The sequence below is a fragment of the Oncorhynchus keta genome, unplaced genomic scaffold (genome assembly GCF_023373465.1).
Source record: "Oncorhynchus keta strain PuntledgeMale-10-30-2019 unplaced genomic scaffold, Oket_V2 Un_contig_1790_pilon_pilon, whole genome shotgun sequence".
NCBI classification, from domain to species: Eukaryota; Metazoa; Chordata; class Actinopteri; order Salmoniformes; family Salmonidae; genus Oncorhynchus; species Oncorhynchus keta.
The window spans coordinates 84-16,543 of NW_026280643.1; the positions used below are offsets into that span (position 1 = coordinate 84).

Sequence of the window (16,460 nt, forward strand, 5' to 3'; positions counted from 1 at the left end):
ATTGAACCCAGGTCTGGGGGAGGAGATTGGGGTTATTGGGCTTATTATTGAACCCAGGTTGGGGAGGAGACAGGGTTATTGATTAGGCTGGTATTGATATTGAACCCAGGTCTGGGGGGGAGACAGGGTTATTATTGATTAGGCTGATATTGAACCCAGGTCTGGGGGAGGAGACAGGGTTATTGATTATTGATATTGAACCCAGGGGTCTGGGAGGGGACAGGGTTATTATTGATAGGCTGATATTGAACCCAGGTCTGGGGGAGGAGACAGGGTTATTGATTAGGCTGATATTGAACCCAGGTCTGGGGAGGGGACAGGGTTATTATTGATTAGGCTGATACGGAACCCAGGTCTGGGGGAGGGGACAGGGTTATTGATTAGGCTGGTATTGATATTGAACCCAGGTCTTGGGGAGGAGACAGGGGTTATTGATTCGGCTGATATTGAACCCAGGTCTGGGGGGAGGAGACAGGGTTATTATTGATTTGGCTGATGATGTGAACCCAGGTCTGGGGAGGAGACAGGGTTATTATTGATTGGTATTGAGCTGATATTGAACCCAGGTCTGGGGAGGGGACAGGGTTATTATTGATTTGATTACCCAGGTCTGGGGAAGAGACAGGGTTATTATTGATTTGATATTGAACCCAGGTCTGGGGGAGGAGACAGGGTTATTATTGATTAGGCTGGTATTGATATTGAACCCAGGTCTGGGGGAGGAGACAGGGTTATTATTGATTAGGCTGATATTGAACCCAGGTCTGGGGAGGAGACAGGGTTATTATTGATTAGGCTGGTATTGATATTGAACCCAGGTCTGGGGGAGCTGAGACAGGGTTATTATTGATTAGGCTGGTATATTGAACCCAGGTCTGGGGGAGGGGACAGGGTTATTATTGATTAGGCTGATATTGAACCCAGGTCTGGGGAGGGACAGGTTATTATTGATTTGGCTGGTATTGATATTGAACCCAGGTCTGGGGAGGAGACAGGGTTATTATTGATTATTGATATTGAACCCAGGTCTGGGGGGGACAGGGTTATTATTGGGGAACCCAGGTCTGGGGGAGTGACAGGGTTATTATTGATTAGGCTGATATTGAACCCAGGTCTGGGGAGGAAGGTGGGGGGAGGCTGATATTGAACCCAGGTCAGGACAGGTTATTATTGATTAGGCTGGTATTGATATTGAACCCAGGTCTGGGGAGGAGACAGGGTTATTATTGATTTGGCTGGTATTGATATTGAACCCAGGTCTGGGGAGGAGACAGGGTTATTATTGATTAGGCTGATATTGAACCCAGGTCTGGGGGAGGGGACAGGGTTATTATTGATTAGGCTGATATTGAACCCAGGTCTGGGGGGAGGGGACAGGGTTATTATTGATTAGGCTGATATTGAACCCAGGTCTGGGGAGGAGACAGGGTTATTATTGATTTGGCTGATATTGAAAACCCAGGTCTGGGGGAGGGGACAGGGTTATTATTGATTAGGTGGTATTGATTGAACCCAGGTCTGGGGAGAGACAGGGTTATTATTGATTAGGCTGATATTGAACCCAGGTCTGGGGGGAGGAGACAGGGTTATTATTGAGGCTTAGGCTGGTTATTATTATTTGATATTGAACCCAGGTCTGGGGGAAGGAGACAGGGTTATTATTGATTAGGCTGATATTGAACCCAGGTCTGGGGGAGGGGACAGGGTTATTATTGATTAGGCTGGTATTGATATTGAACCCAGGTCTGGGGGAGGAGACAGGGTTATTATTGATTAGGCTGATATTGAACCCAGGTCTGGGGGAGGGGACAGGGTTATTATTGATTAGGCTGGTGTTGATATTGAACCCAGGTCTGGGGGAGGAGACAGGGTTATTATTGATTAGGCTGGTATTGATATTGAACCCAGGTCTGGGGGGAGGGACAGGGTTATTATTGATTAGGCTGATATTGAACCCAGGTCTGGGGGGAGGGGACAGGGTTATTGATTAGGCTGGTATTGAGTTATTATTGATTATTGAACAGGGTTATTATTGATTAGGCTGCTGATATTGAACCCAGGTCTGGGGGAGGGGGACAGGGTTATTATTGATTAGGCTGATATTGATCCCAGGTCTGGGGGAGGAGACAGGGTTATTATTGATTAGGCTGATATTGAACCCAGGTCTGGGGGAGGGACAGGGTTATTATTGATTAGGCTGGTGATTTGATATTGAACCCAGGTCTGGGGAGGGGACAGGGTTATTATTGATTAGGTATTGATATTGAACCCAGGTCTGGGGGAGGGGACAGGGTTTTATTGATTTGGCTGGATTGATATTGAACCCAGGTCTGGGGAGGAGACAGGGTTATTATTGATTAGGCTGGTATTGATATTGAACCCAGGTCTGGGGGAGGAGACAGGGTTATTATTGATTAGGCTGATATTGAACCCAGGTCTAGGGGGAGGAGACAGGGTTATTATTGATTTGGAACCCAGGTCTGGTGATTGATATTGAACCCAGGTCTGGGGGAGGAGACAGGGTTATTATTGATTAGGCTGATATTGAACCCAGGTCTGGGGGAGGGGACAGGGTTATTATTGAGGTCTGGGGAGGGGACTGGTTATTATTGATTATTGAACCCAGGTCTGGGGGAGGAGACAGGGTTATTATTGATTAGGCTGATATTGAACCCAGGTCTGGGGGGAGGGGACAGGGTTATTATTGATTTGGCTGGTGTTGATATTGAACCCAGGTCTGGGGGGAGGAGACAGGGTTATTATTGATTAGGCTGATATTGAACCCAGGTCTGGGGGAGGAGACAGGGTTATTATTGATTAGGCTGATATTGAACCCAGGTCTGGGGGGAGGGGACAGGGTTATTATTGATTAGGCTGGTATTGATATTGAACCCAGGTCTGGGGGAGGAGACAGGGTTATTATTGATTAGGCTGATATTGAACCCAGGTCTGGGGGAGGAGACAGGGTTATTATTGATTAGGCTGATATTGAACCCAGGTCTGGGGGGAGGGACAGGGTTATTATTGATTAGGCTGGTATTGATATTGAACCCAGGTCTGGGGGGAGGGGACAGGGTTATTATTGATTAGGCTGATATTGAACCCAGGTCTGGGGGAGGGGACAGGGTTATTATTGATTAGGCTGGTATTGATATTGAACCCAGGTCTGGGGGAGGAGACAGGGTTATTATTGATTAGGCTGGTATTGATATTGAACCCAGGTCTGGGGGGAGGAGACAGGGTTATTATTGATTAGGCTGATATTGAACCCAGGTCTGGGGAAGGAGACAGGGTTATTATTGATTAGGCTGGTATTGATATTGAACCCAGGTCTGGGGGGAGGAGACAGGGTTATTATTGATTAGGCTGATATTGAACCCAGGTCTGGGGGAGGGGACAGGGTTATTATTGATTAGGCTGATATTGAACCCAGGTCTGGGGGAGGAGACAGGGTTATTATTGATTAGGCTGGTATTGATATTGAACCCAGGTCTGGGGGAGGAGACAGGGTTATTATTGATTAGGCTGATATTGAACCCAGGTCTGGGGGAGGGGACAGGGTTATTATTGATTAGGCTGGTATTGATATTGAACCCAGGTCTGGGGGGAGGAGACAGGGTTATTATTGATTAGGCTGATATTGAACCCAGGTCTGGGGGAGGAGACAGGGTTATTATTGATTAGGCTGGTATTGATATTGAACCCAGGTCTGGGGGAGGAGACAGGGTTATTATTGATTAGGCTGGTATTGATATTGAACCCAGGTCTGGGGGGAGGGGACAGGGTTATTGATTATTGATATTGAACCCAGGTCTGGGGGAGGGGACAGGGTTATTATTGATTAGGCTGGTATTGATATTGAACCCAGGTCTGGGGAGGAGACAGGGTTATTATTGATTAGGACAGGGTTATTGATATTGAACCCAGGTCTGGGGAGGGACAGGGGTTATTATTGATTAGGCTGATATTGAACCCAGGTCTGGGGAGGGGACAGGGTTATTATTGATTAGGCTGGTATTGATATTGAACCCAGGTCTGGGGGAGGAGACAGGGTTATTATTGATTAGGCTGATATTGAACCCAGGTCTGGGGGAGGGGACAGGGTTTTATTGATTTGGCTGGTGTATTGATATTGAACCCAGGTCTGGGGGGAGGAGACAGGGTTATTATTGATTAGGCTGGTATTGATATTGAACCCAGGTCTGGGGGAGGAGACAGGGTTATTATTGATTAGGCTGATATTGAACCCAGGTCTGGGGAGGGGACAGGGTTATTATTGATTAGGCTGGTATTGATATTGAACCCAGGTCTGGGGGAGGAGACAGGGTTATTATTGATTAGGCTGATATTGAACCCAGGTCTGGGGGGAGGGGACAGGGTTATTATTGATTAGGCTGGTATTGATATTGAACCCAGGTCTGGGGGAGGAGACAGGGTTATTATTGATTAGGCTCCGCAGGAGAGACAGGAGGTTATTATTGATTAGGCTGATATTGAACCCAGGTCTGGGGGAGGAGACAGGGTTATTATTGATTAGGCTGATATTGATATTGAACCCAGGTCTGGGGGAGGAGACAGGGTTATTATTGATTAGGCTGATATTGAACCCAGGTCTGGGGGGAGGGACAGGGTTATTATTGATTAGGCTGATATATTGAACCCAGGTCTGGGGAGAGACAGGGTTATTATTGATTAGGCTGATATTGAACCCAGGTCTGGGGGAGGGGACAGGGTTATTATGGTTATTATTGAGGTTGGGGGAGGGACAGGGTTGATATTGGAGCAGGTCTGGGGAGAACAGGGTTATTGATTAGGCTGATATTGAACCCAGGTCTGGGGAGGGACAGGGTTATTATTGATTAGGCTGGTATTGATATTGAACCCAGGTCTGGGGGGGGAGGAGACAGGGTTATTATTGATTAGGCTGATATTGAACCCAGGTCTGGGGGAGGGGACAGGGTTATTATTGATTAGGCTGGTGTTGATATTGAACCCAGGTCTGGGGGAGGGGACAGGGTTATTGATTAGGCTGGTATTGATTGAACCCAGGTCTGGGGGAGGAGACAGGGTTATTATTGATTAGGCTGATATTGAACCCAGGTCTGGGGGGGGGACAGGGTTATTATTGATTTGGCTGATATTGAACCCAGGTCTAGGGTTATTATTGATTTGGCTGATATTGAACCCAGGTCTGGGGGAGGGACAGGGTGATTAGGCTGGTATTGATATTGAAACCCAGGTCTGGGGGAGGGACAGGGTTATTATTTGATATTGAACCCAGGTCTGGGGGGAGGAGACAGGGTTATTATTGATTAGGCTGGTATTGATATTGAACCCAGGTCCAGGTTATTATTGATTCTGAACCAGGGGGAGGGGACAGGGTTATTATTGATTAGGCTGATATTGATATTGAACCCAGGTCTGGGGGAGGGGGTTATTATTGATTTGGCTGATATTGATATTGAACCAGGTCTGGGGAGGAGACAGGGTTATTGATTAGGCTGGTATTGATATTGAACCCAGGTCTGGGGGAGGAGACAGGGTTATTATTGATTAGGCTGGATATTGAACCCAGGTCTGGGGGAGGAGACAGGGTTATTATTGATTAGGCTGATATTGAACCCAGGTCTGGGGGAGGGGACAGGGTTATTATTGATTAGGCTGGTATTGATATTGAACCCAGGTCTGGGGAGGAGACAGGGTTATTATTGATTAGGCTGATATTGAACCCAGGTCTGGGGGAGGGGGACAGGGTTATTATTGATTAGGCTGATATTGAACCCAGGTCTGGGGGAGGGGACAGGGTTATTATTGATTAGGCTGATATTGATATTGAACCCAGGTCTGGGGGAGGAGACAGGGTTATTATTGATTAGGCTGATATTGAACCCAGGTCTGGGGGAGGGACAGGGTTATTATTGATTAGGCTGATATTGATATTATTGGGGAGGTGACAGGGATTATTGAACCCAGGTCTGGGGAGGAGACAGGGTTATTATTGATTAGGCTGATATTGATATTGAACCCAGGTCTGGGGGAGGAGACAGGGTTATTATTGATTAGGCTGATATTGAACCCAGGTCTGGGGGAGGAGACAGGGTTTTTATTGATTAGGCTGGTATTGAACCCAGGTCTGGGGGGAGGAGACAGGGTTATTATTGATTAGGCTGGTATTGATATTGAACCCAGGTCTGGGGGAGGAGACAGGGTTATTATTGATTAGGCTGGTATTGATATTGAACCCAGGTCTGGGGGAGGAGACAGGGTTATTATTGATTAGGCTGATATTGAACCCAGGTCTGGGGGAGGAGACAGGGTTATTATTGATCAGGGTGTGACCAACCCAGGTCTGGGGAGGAGACAGGGTTATTATTGATTAGGCTGATATTGAACCCAGGTCTGGGGGAGGAGACAGGGTTATTATTGATTAGGCTGATATTGAACCCAGGTCTGGGGCGAGGAGACAGGGTTATTATTGATTAGGCTGATATTGAACCCAGGTCTGGGGGGAGGGGACAGGGTTATTATTGATTAGGCTGGTATTGACATTGAACCCAGGTCTGGGGGGAGGAGACAGGGTTATTATTGACAGGGATATTGGTGTGTGTGTGTCTGTTTCAGTTGATCAGGGTGGTGACCAGCTCAGTGAAGATCCAGGGATCTCTCTCCTTCATGTGTGTTCTTCTCTTCTACCTGGGGTAAGATGTCTTCTCTTCTACCTGGGGTAAGATGTCTTCTCTTCTACCTGGGGTAAGATGTCTTCTCTTCTACCTGGGGTAAGATGTCTTCTCTTCTACCTGGGGTAAGATGTCTTCTCTTCTACCTGGGGTAAGATGTCTTCTCTTCTACCTGGGGTAAGATGTCTTCTCTTCTACCTGGGGTAAGATGTCTTCTCTTCTACCTGGGGTAAGATGTCTTCTCTTCTACCTGGGGTAAGATGTCTTCTATTCTACCTGGGGTAAGATGTCTTCTCTTCTACCTGGGGTAAGATGTCTTCTCTTCTACCTGGGGTAAGATGTCTTCTCTTCTACCTGGGGGTAAGATGTCTTCTCTTGTACCTGGGGGTAAGATGTCTTCTCTTCTACCGGGGGGTACGAGGTATTCTCTTCTACCTGGGGGTAAGATGTCTTCTCTTCTACCTGGGGTAAAGACACCTTCTCTTCTACCTGGGGGTAAGACACCTTCTCTTCTACCTGGGGGTAAGACGTCTTCTCTTCTACCTGGGGTAAGACACCTTCTCTTCTACCTGGGGGTAAGACACCTTCTCTTGTACCTGGGGTAAGATGTCTTCTCTTCTACCTGGGGTAAGATGTCTTCTCTTCTACCTGGGGGTTAGATGTCTTCTCTTCTACCTGGGGGTAAGATGTCTTCTCTTCTACCTGGGGTAAGAGACCTTCTCTTCTACCTGGGGTTAAGATGTCTTCTCTTCTACCTGGGGTAAGGCGTCTTCTCTTCTACCTGGGGTAAGGCGTCTTCTCTACCTGGGGTAAAACACCTTCTCTTCTACCTGGGGTGAAGACACCTTCTCTTCTACCTGGGGTAAGATGTCTTCTCTTCTACCTGGGGGTAAGATGTCTTCTCTTCTACCTGGGGGTAAGAGACCTGGAGGTAAGCGTCTTCTCTTCTACCTGGGGTAAGATGTCTTCTCTTCTACCTGGGGTGAAGACACCTTCTCTTCTACCTGGGGGTAAGATGTCTTCTCTTCTACCTGCGGGTAAGACACCTTCTCTTCTACCTGGGGGTGAGACACCTTCTCTTCTACCTGGGGTGAAGACACCTTCTCTTCTACCTGGGGGTAAGATGTCTTCTCTTCTACCTGGGGGTAAGACGTCTTCTCTTCTACCTGGGGCTAAGACACCTTCTCTTCTACCTGGGGGTAAGACGTCTTCTCTTCTACCTGGGGGTAAGACACCTGCTCTTCTACCTGGGGGTAAGACACCTTCTCTTCTACCTGGGGTAGAAGACACCTTCTCTTCTACCTGGGGTAAGATGTCTTCTCTTCTACCTGGGGTAAGACACGTCTTCTCTTCTACCTGGGGGTAAGGCGTCTTCTATTCCCTACCTGGGGGTAGAGACCTTCTCTTCTACCTGGGGTGAAGACACCTTCTCTTCTACCTGGGGGTAAGAGCGTCTTCTATTCTACCTGGGGTAAGACACCTTCTCTTCTACCTGGGGTAAGATGTCTTCTCTTCTACCTGGGGTAAGAGACCTCTACCTGGGGTGAAGACACCTTCTCTTCTACCTGGGGCAAGACGTCTTCTATTCTAAGACACCTTCTCTTCTACCTAGGTGAAGACACCTTCTCTTCTGGGTAAGATGTCTTCTCTTCTACCTGGGGTAAGACGTCTTCTCTTCTACCTGGGGTAAACGCCATTTTAAAAGGCCCCTAGTGGCCCCAGGGTCCTAAACGACCACTTCTGTCCAATATCAGGTGGGCCTCGTGAAGGAAGAGAGGTATTTCTCAACTCTACTGAGGAAATTAAACCTCTCTCTATCTGCAGTATGTCACTAAGATGAGGACAGTATGTCACTAAGATGAGGACGCCATTTGAGGTGAAAATTAAATAAAAAATAAAATCTTGTATTTATCGTTGTCGACAAAATGGGTCAATTTCTGGTGGTGTGTATTTTGTCCAGCTCTGGTATGATGGGGTCTGTTGTCCAGCTCTGGTATGATGGGGTCTGTTGTCCAGCTCTGGTATGATGGGGTCTGTTGTCCAGCTCTGGTCTGATGGGGTCTGTTGTCCAGCTCTGGTCTGATGGGTCTGTTGTCCAGCTCTGGTCTGATGGGGTCTGTTGTCCAGCTCTGGTATGATGGGGTCTGTTGTCCAGCTCTGGTCTGATGGGGTCTGTTGTCCAGCTCTGGTCTGATGGAGTCTGTTGTCCAGCTCTGGTCTGATGGGGTCTGTTGTCCAGCTCTGGTATGATGGGGTCTGTTGTCCAGCTCTGGTCTGATGGGGTCTGTTGTCCAGCTCTGGTATGATGGGGTCTGTTGTCCAGCTCTGGTCTGATGGGGTCTGTTGTCCAGCTCTGGTCTGATGGGGTCTGTTGTCCAGCTCTGGTCTGATGGGGTCTGTTGTCCAGCTCTGGTATGATGGGGTCTGTTGTCCAGCTCTGGTATGATGGGGTCTGTTGTCCAGCTCTGGTCTGATGGGGTCTGATGGGGTCTGTTGTCCAGCTCTGGTCTGATGGGGTCTGTTGTCCAGCTCTGGTCTGATGGGGTCTGTTGTCCAGCTCTGGTCTGTTGTCCAGCTCTGGTCTGATGGAGTCTGTTGTCCAGCTCTGGTATGATGGGGTCTGTTGTCCAGCTCTGGTCTGATGGGGTCTGTTGTCCAGCTCTGGTATGATGGGGTCTGTTGTCCAGCTCTGGTCTGATGGGGTCTGTTGTCCAGCTCTGGTATGATGGTCTGTTGTCCAGCTCTGGTATGATGGGGTCTGTTGTCCAGCTCTGGTCTGATGGGGTCTGTTGTCCAGCTCTGGTCTGATGGGGTCTGTTGTCCAGCTCTGGTCTGATGGGGTCTGTTGTCCAGCTCTGGTCTGATGGGGTCTGTTGTCCAGCTCTGGTCTGATGGGGTCTGTTGTCCAGTTCTGGTCTGTTGTCCAGCTCTGGTATGATGGGGTCTGTTGTCCAGCTCTGGTATGATGGGGTCTGTTGTCCAGCTCTGGTATGATGGGGTCTGTTGTCCAGCTCTGGTATGATGGGGTCTGTTGTCCAGCTCTGGTATGATGGGGTCTGTTGTCCAGCTCTGGTCTGATGGGGTCTGTTGTCCAGCTCTGGTATGATGGGGTCTGTTGTCCAGCTCTGGTATGATGGGCTCTTTAACTCCTGTGTGTGTGTGTGTGTGTGTGTGTGTGTGTGTGTGTGTGTGTGTGTGTGTGTGTGTGTGTGTGTGTGTGTGTGTGTCTGTGTCTGTGTCTGTGTGTCTGTGTGTGTGTGTGTGTGTGTCTCTGTGTCTGTGTCTGTGTCTGTGTCTCTGTGTCTGTGTGTGTGTGTGTGTGTGTGTGTGTGTGTGTGTGTGTGTGTGTGTGTGTAGGATGATCTCTCTGAAGGTACTGAACAGTATTGTGTTGCTGGGGACGTCCTGTGTGTTCGTCAAAGAAGCCAATATGGAGGAGAAGCTGTTCCAGTCTCCCCCCTCTGCTGCCTCCAGCCGCTCCAACTCTAGAGCACACAGACCCACACACACCACCCCTCCAGGTAACACACCACCCCTCCAGGTAACACACCACCCCTCCAGGTAACACACACCACCCCTCCAGGTAACACACCACCCTCCAGGTAACCACACCACCCTCCAGGTAACACACCACCTCCCCAGGTAAACACACCACCACCCCCTCCAGGTAACACACACACCACCTCCAGGTACACACACCACCCCTCCAGGTAACACACCACCCCTCCAGGTAACACACCCCACCCCTCCAGGTAACACACCACCCCTCCAGGTAACACACACCCACCCCTCCAGGTAAACACACACCACCCCTCCAGGTAACACACCACCTCCAGGTCCAGGTAACACACCACCCTCCAGGTAACACACCACCCCTCCAGGTAACACACCACCCCTCCAGGTAACACACACCACCCCTCCAGGTAACACACCACCCCTCCAGGTAACACACCACCCCTCCAGGTAACACACCACCCCTCCAGGTAACACACCACCCTCCAGGTAACACACCACCCCTCCAGGTAACACACACCACCCTCCAGGTAAACACACACCACCCCTCCAGGTAACACACACACCACCCCTCCAGGTAACACACACACCCCTCCAGGTAACACACACACCACCCCCAGGTAACACCACCACCCTCCAGGTAACACACACACCACCCCTCCAGGTAACACACACACACCACCCCTCACACCCCCCAGGTAACACACACACCACCCCCCAGGTAAACACACCCCTCCAGGTAACACACCACCCCTCCAGGTAACACACACACCACCCCTCCAGGTAACACACACACCACCCCTCCAGGTAACACACACACCACCCCCAGGTAACACACACACCACCCCCCAGGTAACACACAGGTAACACACCCCCCCAGGTAACACACACACCACCCCCAGGTAACACACACCACCCCTCCAGGTAACACACCACCCCCAGGTAACACACCACCCTCCAGGTAACACACACCCCCCAGGTAAACACACACCACCTCCAGGTAACACACCACCTCCAGGTAACACACACACACCCTCCAGGTAACCCACCACCCTCCAGGTAACACACACCACCCCCAGGTAACACACACACCACCCTCCAGGTAACACACACACCACCCCTCCAGGTAACACACACACCACCTCCAGGTAACACCACCACCACCTCTCCAGGTAACACACACACACACCCTCCAGGTACCACACACACACCACCCTCCAGGTAACACACACCACCCTCCAGGTAACACACCACCCTCCAGGTAACACACACACCACCCTCCAGGTAACACACACACCACCCCTCCAGGTAACACACACACACCCCTCCAGGTAACACACACCCCCCCTCCAGGTAACACACACACCACCCCTCCAGGTAACACACACACCACCCCTCCAGTTAACACACACCACCCCTCCAGGTAACACACACCACCCCTCCAGGTAACACACACCACTCCCTCCAGGTAACACACACACCACCCCTCCAGGTAACACACCACCCCTCCAGGTAACACACACCCCCCTCCAGGTAACACACACACCCCCCAGGTAACACACACACCACCCCTCCAGGTAACACACACCACCCCTCCAGGTAACACACACACCCCTCCAGGTAACACACACACCACCCTCCAGGTAACACACACACCACCACCTCCAGGTAACACACCACCCCTCCAGGTAACACACACACCCCCTCCAGGTAACACAGGTAACCACCCCCTCCAGGTAACACACACCACCCCTCCAGGTAACACACACACCACCCCTCCAGGTAACACACACACCAGGTAACACACACCCCTCCAGGTACACACCACCCCTCCAGGTAACACACACCACCCCTCCAGGTAACACACCACCACCCCTCCAGGTAACACACCACCCCTCCAGGTAACACCACCCCTCCAGGTAACACACACACCACCCTCCAGGTAACACACACAGGTAACACCCTCCAGGTAACACACACCACCCCTCCAGGTAACACACACACTACCCTCCAGGTAACCACCCCTCCAGGTAACACACCACCACCCCTCCAGGTACACACACCACCACCTCCAGGTAACACACACCACCCCTCCAGGTAACACACACCACACCCTCCAGGTAACACACCACCACCTCCAGGTAACACACACACCACCTCCAGGTAACACACACACCTCCAGGTAACACACACCACCCCTCCAGGTAACACACACCACCTCCAGGTAACACACACACCCCTCCAGGTAACACACACCACCCCTCCAGGTAACACACCACACCCTCCAGGTAACACACCACCCTCCAGGTAACACACACCACCCCTCCAGGTAACACACACACCACCCCTCCAGGTAACACACACCACCCCCCCAGGTAACACACACCACCCCTCCAGGTAACACACACCACCCCTCCAGGTAACACACCACCCCTCCAGGTAACACACCACCCCTCCAGGTACACACACCACCCTCCAGGTAACACACACCACCCCTCCAGGTAACACACACCACCCTCCAGGTAACACACACCACCCCTCCAGGTAACACACACACCACCCTCCAGGTAACACACACACCACCCCTCCAGGTAACACACACCACCCCTCCAGGTAACACACACCACCCCCCCAGGTAACACACACACCACCCTCCAGGTAACACACACACCACCTCCAGGTAAACACACACCACCCCTCCAGGTAACACACACCACCCCTCCAGGTAACACACACCACCCCTCCAGGTAACACACACACCACCCTCCAGGTAACACACACCACCCTCCAGGTAACACACCCTCCACTAACACCCTCCAGGTAACACACACACACTCCCCTCCAGGTAACACACCACCCCTCCAGGTAACACACACACCACCCCTCCAGGTAACACACACCACCCACCTCCAGGTACACACACCACCCTCCAGGTAACACACACTACCTCCACCCCTCCAGGTAACACACACACCACCCTCCAGGTACACCACTACCCCTCCAGGTAACACACACCACCCTCCAGGTAAACACACCCCCTTCTCCAGGTAACACACCCACCCCTCCAGGTAACACACACACCACCCTCCAGGTAACACACACACCACCTCCAGGTAACACACACCACCCTCCAGGTAACACCACCCCTCCAGGTAACACACACCACCCTCCAGGTAACACCACCCCCTCCAGGTAACACACACCACCCCTCCAGGTAACACACCACCCCTCCAGGTAACACACACACCACACACCTCCAGGTAAACACACCACCCCTCCAGGTAACACACACCACCCCTCCAGGTACCACACACACCACCCCTCCAGGTAACACACACACCACCCTCCAGGTACACACACCACCCCTCCAGGTAACACACACCACCTCCAGGTAACACACACACCACACACACCACCCCTCCAGGTAACACACACACACCACCTCCAGGTAACACACACCACCCTCCAGGTAACACACACCACCCCAGGTAACACACACACCACCTCCAGGTAACACACACACCACCCCTCCAGGTAACACACACCACCCTCCAGGTAACACACACACCCCTCCAGGTAACACACACCACCACCTCCAGGTAACACACACCACCCTCCAGGTAACACACACCACCCTCCAGGTAACACACACCACCCTCCAGGTAACACACACACACCTCAGGTAACACACACCCTCCAGGTAACACACCTCCAGGTAAACACACACACCCTCCACCACCCTCCAGGTAACACACACACACACCCCCTCCAGGTAACACACACCACCCTCCAGGTAACACACACACCACCCCTCCACACACTTACCTCCAGGTAACCCCTCCAGGTAACACACACCACCCTCCAGGTAACACACACCACCCTCCAGGTAACACACACACCACCCTCCAGGTAACACACACACCACCCTCCAGGTAACACACCACCCTCCAGGTAACACACACCACCCTCCAGGTAACACACACACCCTCCAGGTACACACACCACCCCTCCAGGTAACACACACCACCCCTCCAGGTAACACACACCCTCCACCACCCCTCCAGGTAACACACACACCACCTCCAGGTAACACACCACACCCTCCAGGTAAACACACCACACCCTCCAGGTAACACACACCACCCCTCCAGGTAAACACACACCACCCTCCAGGTAACACACACCACCCTCCAGGTAACACACACACCACCCTCCAGGTAACACACACACACCTCCAGGTAAACACACACACCACCCTCCAGGTAACACACCACACCACCCCTCCAGGTAACACACACACCACCCCTCTCCAGGTAACACACACCCACCCCTCCAGGTAACACACACACCACCCTCCAGGTAACACAGGTAACACACCCCCTCCAGGTAACACACACACCACCCTCCAGGTAACACACCACCTCTCCAGGTAACAACACACCACCCTCCAGGTAAACACACCACCCTCCAGGTAACACACACACCCCTCCAGGTAACACACACACACACCCCTCCAGGTAACACACCACCCTCCAGGTAACACACCACCCCTCCAGGTAACATACACACCACCCTCCAGGTAACACACACCAGGTAACCACCACCCTCCAGGTAACACACACATTACCACCCTCCAGGTAACACACACACCACCCATCCACACCACCCCCTCCAGGTAACACACACACCACCCTCCAGGTAACACACACCACCTCCAGGTAACACACCACCCTCCAGGTAACACACACCCCTCCAGGTAACACACCACCCCTCCAGGTAACACACACACCACCCTCCAGGTAACACACACACCACCCCTCCAGGTAAACACACCACCCCTCCAGGTAACACACACCACCCCTCCAGGTAAACACACACCATTCACCTCCAGGTAACACACACACAGGTAACACACCACCCTCCAGGTAACACACACCACCCCTCCAGGTAACACACACACCACACCCCTCCAGGTAACACACACCACCCTCCAGGTAACACCACCCTCCAGGTAACACACACCACCCTCCAGGTAAACACACACCACCCTCCAGGTAACACACACACCACCCTCCTCCAGGTAACACACACACACCCCTCCAGGTAACACACACCACCCTCCAGGTAACACACCACCCCTCCAGGTAACACACACACCCCTCCAGGTAACACACACACACACACACCCTCCAGGTAACACACACACCACCCCTCCAGGTAAACACACACCACCGCCCTCCAGGTAACACACACACCACCGCCCCTCCAGGTAACACACACCACCCCTCCAGGTAACACACACACCACCCCTCCAGGTAAACACACCACCCCTCCAGGTAAACACACACCACCCCCTCCAGGTAACACACACACCCCAGGTAACACACACACCACCCCTCCAGGTAACACACACCACCTCCAGGTAACACACACCCTCCAGGTAACACACACACCCCTCCAGGTAAACACACAGGTAACACCCCCTCCAGGTAACACACACCACCCTCCAGGTAACACACACCACCCCTCCAGGTAACACACACACCACCCTCCAGGTAAACACACGCCACCCTCCAGGTAACACACACACCCTACACCGCCTCCAGGTAAACACACCAACCTCTAGGTAATACATACTCACTTTCCAGGTAAACACACCGCCCCTCCAGGTAACACACCATAATTACCTCCAGGTAAACACACACCACCCCTCCAGGTAACACACCACCCTCCAGGTAACACACACACGCCCCTCCAGGTAACACACACCACCCTCCAGGTAACACACCACTACCTCCAGGTAACACACACACCACCCTCCAGGTAACACACACCTCCCCTCCAGGTAACACACACACCCCTCCAGGTAACACACACCACCTCTCCAGGTAACACACCAATTCCTCCAGGTAACACACCACTACCTCCAGGTAACACGCCATTGGCCACCACTTCTCCAGGTACACACACACACACACCCTCCAGGTAACACACCACCCCCTCCCAGGTAACACACACACTCACACCTCCAGGTAACACCACCCTCCAGGTAACACACACCACCCCTCCAGGTAAACACACCACCCTCCAGGTAACACACACACCCCTCTCCAGGTAACACACACCACCTCCAGGTAACACACACACACTACCCTCTCCAGGTAAACACACACAGGTAACACACACACCCCTCCAGGTAACACACACACCCTCCAGGTAATACACACTACCTCCAGGTAACACACCACTACCTCCAGGTAACACACACAA

At 51.8% G+C, this 16,460-nt stretch overlaps 2 long non-coding RNA genes across 9 annotated transcripts; one reads left to right on the plus strand and one right to left on the minus strand.

Moving 5' to 3' along the window:
• Positions 1–6,605: 6,605 nt before the first annotated feature.
• Positions 6,606–8,172, minus strand: LOC127919936 (uncharacterized). Of its 8 annotated transcripts, XR_008104564.1 has the most exons (5): positions 8,158–8,172; positions 7,778–7,912; positions 7,655–7,723; positions 6,954–7,193; positions 6,606–6,901 (listed from the first exon to the last, which is right to left on the minus strand). It is a non-coding gene; the product is annotated as an uncharacterized LOC127919936 (long non-coding RNA). The 8 variants fall into 8 exon arrangements; XR_008104560.1 differs by lacking the exon at positions 8,158–8,172 and having other exon boundaries at positions 7,709–7,804; positions 7,859–7,950; XR_008104563.1 differs by lacking the exon at positions 8,158–8,172 and having other exon boundaries at positions 7,709–7,723; positions 7,778–7,950.
• Positions 8,173–10,536: 2,364 nt separating this feature from the next.
• LOC127919937 (uncharacterized) lies at positions 10,537–13,091 on the plus strand. The gene is made up of 5 exons (XR_008104565.1): positions 10,537–10,660; positions 10,930–10,997; positions 11,544–11,613; positions 12,610–12,649; positions 13,036–13,091. It is a non-coding gene; the product is annotated as an uncharacterized LOC127919937 (long non-coding RNA).
• Positions 13,092–16,460: the final 3,369 nt, after the last annotated feature.